Consider the following 7,113-nt stretch of genomic DNA (forward strand, 5'->3'; position numbering starts at 1 on the left):
AAGTGAGGAGGCTCATGATACCTCCTGAAAAGGAAATGATAAGGAAGTGAGGAGGCTCATGATACCTCCTGAGAAGGAAATGATAAGGAAGTGAGCAGGATCATGATACCTCCTGAAAAGGAAATGATAAGGAAGTGAGGAGGCTCATGATACCTCCTGAGAAGGAAATGATAAGGAAGTGAGGAGCGGGGGAAGGAAGCCCACGAGCTGAGGAAATTCAGAGTAGGGGCGGGGTGGGAGGAGCTGAGAAGGGCCAGGATACCAGCATGGGTTCTGTAACCTGTACTTGGGAATCTGAGCGAGCCTGGTGAACAGCATAGACTTTGGTAATGTGCACCACAGCCAGCCAGCCATTCTTCCTGAGCTTCTTTTGGACCTCTTTGGGTCTCTCCTATGTATTCCTTACTGACCTGGAACACACTACCTAGACCAGGCTGGCCTCGAACTTACAGAGTCCACCTACCTCTTCCTCCCAAGTACTGGGATGCAAGGCCATGTGCCTGCCACTGAAGTAGAAGTTTCTGGATGTGTCAGGCGATACAGACTCACGTGACTAAGATGGACAGGCTCTTGTGGTGTTTTGCTGAGGCATGACCCGTGGGCGGGTGTGTGTATTTGGAGAGGGTATGAAAAGGACTCAATGGACAGTGATGGTGTGCTTGCATAGCTAGCTTTGCAAGGCTTTGTCTTTGCCGTTCTTCCTTTCATGGAGAGGCACAGCAGAGAATTTCTCCTGGAATCCCGGCTGCTCCTGTAGCTCCCACTGACTGGTGCCGATTCAGCAGCGGAAGACTGGTGGTTTCTGCTAGATCCTGCCCCTGCTGCTGATTCATGTTTGCTATCCTGATGCTACTGAACTGGACTGCTGATATCCTGACAGACAGAGATGGAGTCACCCTAAGGAACTACTTCTAAACAGCACCACATCCCCTTGTCCTATCTTTTCTCCCCTGCCTTTGGATGGTGGGCTAGAAATGAGGTCAAAGCATTTAAGAATGTGCATTAAAAGTAGGTTTTAAAAAATCAAAGCCTAGCCGGGCGTGGTGGCGCACGCCTTTAATCCCAGCACTCGGGAGGCAGAGGCAGGCGGATTTCTGAGTTCGAGGCCAGCTTGGTCTACAAAGTGAGTTCCAGGACAGCCAGAGCTACACAGAGAAACCCTGTCTCAAAAAAACCACAAAAAAAAAAAAAAAAAAAAAAAATCAAAGCCTACATGCTGTAAGTGTCCATTTTGGCATTTTGGTTCCTTTAAAAAAAAAAAAACCCACAGAAATATTGTAAGAATGTGTTTTTGTTTTAATCTCAGGTGTGAGGATGGGGCCGCCTCGCGGCAGCTGCCTGTGATTTGCCGCCTGCTCTAGCAGGGGTGTGATTTTGTCAGCTGCAGACAGTTTCTGCAGTTATGTGGTGTTTGGAATTCTGGGGCGTTTTGAGAGGTATATCTATGCTAGGGCCCTGAGAGGTGGGGTTGTTGTTGTTGTGAGTTGGTGGTTGGTTCCTGTTGGTTGAGGTATGCTAAGTAGACATGCCCAGAGAATAAACAAGAAGAGATTAGATATCCTGATGGCAAGGGTTAAATTTACCCCCCAAGGAGCTTGACACCCCTAATTAGCAGGAAATCTAATGATAAAGTCCCTTTTCCTCTATATCCTTTTTTCTCTCCTATCTAGTATTAGGGGGTTGAAAGGGTGGAAAGGGTAGAAGAAACAAGAACCAACAAAGTAGCCAAAGTCAAGCTACAATGTGCCTCTTTGCCCTCTTCCTTTTATTTGTATCTTAGCGTTACTTATTTTATATATACACAGGTGTTTCACCTGCAGGTGTCCATCTACTCCGCATGCTTGGTGCTGGTGGAGGCCAGAAGGGTCAAAGCCTCTGAGTTATAGCTGGTGTGAGCTGCCATGCAGGTGCTGAGATCTGAACCCAGATCCTTTGGAGGAGCAGCCAGGGCCCTTAACCACTGAGCCATCTCTCCAGTCCTCAGGTTCCCCTTTGATCTATGAGGTAGTCTCTGCGTTGTTCTCCCACATGGATGGGGATGTGGTTCCTGCCTCAGGTGAAGGACTTCCATGGCAGAAACTCCTTGTCTGGGGCTTTGGGGTCTTTGTTCCCTGGCTGCTCCCGTCTTGGTCCCTGGGAAGCCTCCACCACCTGCTCTCTTGAGCTGACAGTTAACTCTGGCTCTGCCCTTCCTGCTTTCCAGCTACTGCTGACTCAGACTTGCCCTGTCCCTCAGGTCCTTAGCTTTTCTCCTCGTCACCTCTGCTACCTTTGTTCCTCCCAGGTGACAAGCTGTGAATGGAAGCAACCAAAACTGCCCTTTGCTCTGTCACTTGAGGATGTCAGAGGTCAAACCTAGACAGACAACCCTCAGCTCTTAGTTTCGTTTAGATTCTATCTGCAGGCAAGGACTTGTCAAATTAGACATCACGTTCTGTAGGCAGAAAAGAATGGGGAGGGAACTCGGGAAGGAAAGAGTGGCTGTAACAGGTTATGTCCCTGTAGAGAAGTTGGCGAGGGCAACAGGAAGACAACCATTTCCTGAACTGACACCGTAGCAGAGGATTAGGGCAGAGGGTATTCCCGCTGTCTGTCTGTCTGTCTGTCTGTCGTAGTGGCCTGGAGCTAGGTGTGTTTCTTGCTGTAATCCTTAAACTGGAGGCCAAGGCAAAAGGATTAGGAATTTAATGCTCAGTAGTGAATTGGAAACCAGCCTGGGCTTACATTGAGAGTCCAGTGGGGGGTGGGGGCGGGAAATGGGGGCTGCTGGAACATCTGGCGTGGGCTCCTGTCAGCCTGATGATATCTGGAGCATAGACACCACAACCAGAAGCAACGTGGGGTGGAAAGAGTTTATTTCAGCTGAAAACCCCCAGGTTACAGCGTGGAGAGTCAGGGAAGAATGTGAAGGCTGGAACTGAAGCAGAGGCCCCAGAGCAATGAGTTTATCAGATTGCTCTACAGTTTGTTTTCTTTTCTACCCATCCCCCACCCCACCCCTGAGAGGGAGACTTGTGCCATCAGGAACAAGGGAAGCTGGATCTTACGCGAGCAAGAGAGAGTGCACACCGAGAACGGAGAAAGCAGGAGAAAGCCGCAGGACAAACCGTCACAAAAACAAAACACAAACAACCCCCCAGAGACCAATGGCAAGCTGGGTAAGCGTACCCTCGCTGGACAAGCATGAAGAAAACCGAGATTGCTCGGGGCAGCAAAACTTGGAGGCTTAAAGAAAAAAAAAAAAATAACCCCCAGGAAGCACGGCTGTGAGGAGGGCAAAAAGTGGTATGCCAGGAGGCACGAGGCAGTATGATGGGAACACACCAGGCACTGACCAGTGAGTGGATCAGCATGCTTTCTTAACACCCCAGATGCCCAGGATGACACCTCCCACTGTGAGCTGTGCCCACCCACATCAAACATAATTTTAAAAATTGCCCACAGCCAGGCAGTGGTGGCGCACGCCTTTAATCCCAGCACTTGGGAGGCAGAGGCAGGTGGATTTCTGAGTTCGAGGCTAGCCTGGTCTACACAGTGAGTTCCAGGACAGCCAGGGACACACAGAGAAACCCTGTCTCGAAAAAAAAAACCCAAAAAACAAAAACAAAAAAATTGCCCGCAGACTTACCTATAGGCCAGTGTTATGGTGAACCTATATAGGGCTTCCAAAGCCCACAGAGTTTGTCTCCTAGGTTCAGGTCAGCTCTACCTCACAGCTGCTAATGTCATTAATGGTCATCCCATGCTACTGGTGTCTCCAAGACGCTGGGGTCTCCATTGCACCTTCACCAGTTTCCTCTGAGTTCTCTTCAGGGATTCTGACTCTGCCACACAGTGCAAACCCTCAAATTCTCTTCAAGAGCCTTTCAGGGCTGGGGTTCCTACTGCAACTAAGGGTGCAAGGTCACCTCTGTTCTGTCCTGACCTCTCTTAGTGCCAAGCCTCAGCTGCTTCCATGACTCTTCAGACCAAACCATGCCCAGAGGGTGGTGGTGAACCTCAGCACTCAGGAGGCAGAGGCAGGAGGAGCTCTGTGAGGTGGAGGCCAACCTGGTCTATAGAGGAGTTCTAGAACAGCCAGGGCTGTGCAGAGAAGCCCCATCACAAACAAACAACCATGGTGCACTCGGGAGGAGGCACTAAGAAGTCAGCGATAGGTGGAGCTCTGTGAGTTCAAGGCCATCCTGGTCTAGCATCCAGGCCACCCAGAGTTCCATGATGAGACCCTGCCTTCAAATATTACATATATATTACATATATATTTGGGAAGGGGGATTTTGTTGTTGTTGTTTTTTTTTTTTTTTTTTTTTTTTACATTTCCATTACTGAGTTTGGCTGCCAGCATGGGGTATAGCCTTTGCCTACTTGGGACCACAGCTTTTCTTTTTTTTTTCTTTTTCTTTTTCTTTTTCTTTTCTTTCTTGCTTTCTTCTTCTTCTTCTTCTTTTTTTTTTTTTTTGGTTTTTTTGGTTTTTTTGAGCTGGGACCACAGCTTTTGTGTGCTTGCCCTGAGGAAGTACTCCCAGGTTTGTGATCTCAGTGATTCTGATCTCTTTGTTTTTAAGCAGGGTCTCCCTATTTTATAGCTCTGGCTGGCTTCAAACTCACATAGATCTATCTGTCGTCTCTGCCTCCCAAGTGCTGCTGCAATTAATGGCATGGTCTGCCCAGATGTTTAATTATTTTATTTTATATGCATGAGTGTTTTGTTTACTTGTGTGTCTGTGCACACAGTGCATGCCTAGACCCTGAGGAAGTCAGGAGAGGGCACAGTGGAACTGTGGAATTGAAGTCATGGCTGGTTGTGAGCCACCAAGTGGGTGCTTAAGAGTGAGACTAAAACTCACCTTTCCCATGGCTGGTTGGGGCCCTTTCATCTTCCTCGCCTTTGCTCTGGTGCACCTGTTTGGGATCACACCCCATCCCTCCCTCCCACTGAGAATTCCCATTAAGCTAACCTTCTACTATCCCACACCCCTCCTTATCCCAAGCTGTGAGAGGTGGACATAATTGGCACACCAGTGCCAACCCATCTGGAAAAGGAAGCCTTGCTGGAGCAGGTCCCTGGCATCTGACCATTCTTTCACCAAATGATCTGTGGCTCAAAATGTTTTTCAAATACCAAGAATTCACCCTGAAAGACTCTGGGCTGGATTGTAAGTAATTTTACTCATTCCCTGGGGGATTGATGGAGGAAAGGGCAAAGGTCATGAGGGATCTTGCCTGGGGCTGAGATGTGAAGAAGTGGGAGAAATTAGCTCCATCAGGAAGCAGCAAGCCCAAAATCAACAGCATGGCAGATGCCCTCCCTGGGGAGAAGGGTGTGGCAAGGGCTGATCCTCTGCCAGGAGGCAGCAGAGCTGGGCACATAACCAGGAATTGTTAGGGACTCTTGGACAGAACAGAAGTATCAGTCGGCTGATATATGCATGCCTTTGCCTACCTAGCAGTTCCTCGGGCAGTTAAAAAGGAGCAGCCACCCGGAAGGTTGTGGGACACACCTTTAAAGCCAGCACTCTGGAGGCAGAGGCAGGTGGATCTCTGAGCCTGGTCTGAAGAGCTAGTTCTAGGACAGTCAGGGCTACACAAAGAGACTATGTCTAAAACAAAAACAAAAAATAACAAAAACCAAACCAACCAACCAATCAAACAAAACAAAACAAGCCCCCCAAATGAAAACAAACAAAAACCCCAAACAAACAAAACAGAAAAAGAAAGAAAGAGCAAGCAAATGCACAGACCCACTCGTACCGAGCACTAAGGGGGATGCTCGTGTTCCCAGCGGCACAGCCAGCATCACCAAACACAGAAGCTGAGCACTCATAACTGATGGGTGGATAGTGTAGCGTGCCCGCACTCCAGCTATAATTCAGCTGTGTGTAGTATGTGTGAGTGCACGTGTGTATGTATGCATGTGTGATTGTATTGTGTGTGTGAGTGTATATGTTTGCATGTGTGATTGTTTTGTATGTGTGTGTGTGTATGTGTGTATATATGCATGTGTGATTGTACTGTGTGTGCACATGTGTATGTATGCATGTGTGATTGTATTGTGTGTGCACATGTGTATGTATGCATGTGTGATTGTATTGTGTGTGCACATGTGTATGTATGCATGTGTGAATGTGTGCATGTGTGTATGTATGCATGTGTGATTGTATTGTGTGTGCACATGTGTATGTATGCATGTGTGATTGTACTGTGTGTGCACATGTGTATGTATGCATGTGTGGTTGTATTGTGTGTGCACATGTGTATGTATGCATGTGTGATTGTATTGTGTGTGAGTATGTATATGTGTTCTTATGTGCACGTTCACGGATGCCAGAAGTCAGTTCCAGGTGTCTTCCTCAATCGCTCAGCACCTTACTCTTTGAGGATCTCTTCTGAACCTGGTGCTCACTGATGCAACAGACTGGCTGGCCAGCGAGTGCCAGTGTAGCCTTCTGTCTGCATCCACACTGGGAAGCCAGATGTGTGGTCCCACACCCAGCTTCAACAGGAGTGCAGGGGACCACACTCGGGTCCTCTGCTCACAGAGCAGTCTCCTTCCCAACAGCTCTCCCACCCCAGGGCCACTGTTGATTTCCTTCCAATGTTGTGGTTTGCTGTTTTGAGATAGACTCTTACTATGTAGCCCAGAGTCCCTACATAAACCAGGCTTCACTGATCCTCCTGCCTCTGCCTCCTTGGTGCTGGAATTACAAACACCAGCCACTGTACTGGCTCAGTACTGAGGTTTGAACCCAGGGTTTCACAGGTGCTAGGCTAGATCTAACCATATTCCATCTCAGTCTTTCTTACAAAGATGACTGAAGAAGGTGTGAATCGGGAGGTTGGCAGCTGTTCTTTTTGGCATGATGGAAAATTTTACAATTGACTGTAGTTTTGGTGTGTGGGCATTCACCTGTAACCCCAGTCAGAGGGGTTGGCTATCATTGGATATTAATTTCATTATCTTCTTGCAAAACCCCTAATAGTCAGAGCAGGGACTGTCTCTGACTTTGTTGCCTGCTGTTGGGACCCTTGCCCCAAAGCCTTAATAGAAAAGGAGGTGCCGGGCTGGTGAGATGGCTCAGTGGGTAAGAGCACCCGACTGCTCTTCCGAAGGTC

This window comes from Mus caroli, chromosome 11 (genome assembly GCF_900094665.2).
Source record: "Mus caroli chromosome 11, CAROLI_EIJ_v1.1, whole genome shotgun sequence".
Taxonomy (NCBI): domain Eukaryota; kingdom Metazoa; phylum Chordata; class Mammalia; order Rodentia; family Muridae; genus Mus; species Mus caroli.